General features: G+C 47.1%; 1 pseudogene; it reads right to left on the reverse strand.

Moving 5' to 3' along the window:
• Window positions 1–99: 99 nt before the first annotated feature.
• LOC110031249 overlaps window positions 100–1,657 on the reverse strand; it is a 10,283-nt pseudogene continuing 8,725 nt past the window's right edge.

Genomic DNA, 1,657 nt, shown 5'->3' on the forward strand with positions numbered 1-1,657 from the left:
CCTCTGTGCTTGGTATATTGAGCTCCTGATCAAGCAGGCCTTCTAAGTCATGCTCCAGGATAAGAGTTCTCTTTACATGTACCTAGAGGTACAACCTTCTCATAGAGCGTAACGAAACAACTCCTCCAATTCCGGGTCCTGCTGGAATCCATATGGTATTTTATTGTCATCCATTCTGTGGAAGGTTACAGACACCCTACGGTGTCGTACTCCTGGAATGCAGTGCTTGGCAACGTCTGCACCGTTGCCCTTGAGAACAAGTACTGAACCAACTGGAAGAGGAATCTCCACAGCTCCTCTGAATTAACTAGGGCCGATTACATCAATTTCTTTTCCAAAGAGAATATTGCTCATACTCATGAAAGAGACCGTGCAGAAAGACCTCACAAAATCATGATGGTCGATGTGTGGGGGAATGCAGTCACTTTCTTCATAAATGTTGATGATGCAACTGTTAGGAATGCAAGTAGCGGGGTGGGTAGAATATTCCACTTAACCATTCTCTTGATCATCCATTTTGTCATCGAAGGTAACAGATCCACTTGGTCGTATCTGAGGATCCCATACGGATTTCCCTGTTTGTCGTTCGTAAAATTGTAGCAACAGCCGCATTGGATGGTGATTCTTCACTTTCCCCGCATCCATTTCTTGAGGTCGGAATATGTTCTCTCCATGAGAAGGCCCGCTCGACCTCTATCTCTTAAATCAAAGATGCAGTCCACGATGCTTCTTTTATCAGTTCCAGAGAAAACCCTGGTATATAGCTCCAGGCCTTCCAATACATTGATAAACTTTCCCTGAACTTCCTCATAGAACTTGAATTCTCTTTTGTTTACTTTGTTTATTTTGTAGTATTCTACAATACCGGGAGTTGACAGCTGCCTGGGGCGTTCCTTCCTCCGGGCCTCGGCGGGGACCCAAACTAGGGCTGGGGGACCCAAACTAGTGCTGGTCGATCCAGAATATGAAATTCAGCCTCAAGTGGGATGTATGATCCTGGGCTCCGCAGTGCGCTTTGTTCCGTCCCCAGTGGGACATACGGCTCGTTTGCTCCCAATGGTACATATGGTTAATTTGCCACGAAGTCTGGAGTTTGAGACTTGTTGATGCTTGAAGTGTATTCTTCTAAAGAACTAAAATGTTGTAGATGGAGAACGTTGCAGTCCGGGCATTCTACAAATGCGCCCATGACTGATGTCCCGGCTGGTACCTCAACGTTCCATGTAGGGCAACCTCTGCACAAGATATCCAGGACCGGGGGCACATCCGATCCCGTCACAAATCCTGACTCTTCATCTGTTGTGGGCAGGCTGACAGAAGTTTCTCTCAGATCTGGATCGTAAATATGACCCTCAAGAATGGGGGTAAGAAAACTGCTCACGTCTCTCTGATGCCTTCGTTCTTGTCGCAGAAAGGCTCTCTGTTTCTTTCGGCTTGCATTTCTGCGTTGCGTCCTGCGGAGTGGAGTATTTGGTAGTTGTTTACTATGGGCGGCTATTAGGCCCCTTGCTTGAGTAGCTATCATGGAGAGCAGTCGGCTGGGCCCCTCCATCGGATCTTGTTCCGCTATCACGTTTTTACCTTTACGTGACACATCGTCTTGAGTGGTCACCCTCAATAGTGAAGGCAGTCCCTCCTTTTCTTTATTGCTGACTAC

Source organism: Phalaenopsis equestris, unplaced genomic scaffold (genome assembly GCF_001263595.1).
Source record: "Phalaenopsis equestris unplaced genomic scaffold, ASM126359v1 Scaffold000799, whole genome shotgun sequence".
NCBI lineage: Eukaryota > Viridiplantae > Streptophyta > Magnoliopsida > Asparagales > Orchidaceae > Phalaenopsis > Phalaenopsis equestris.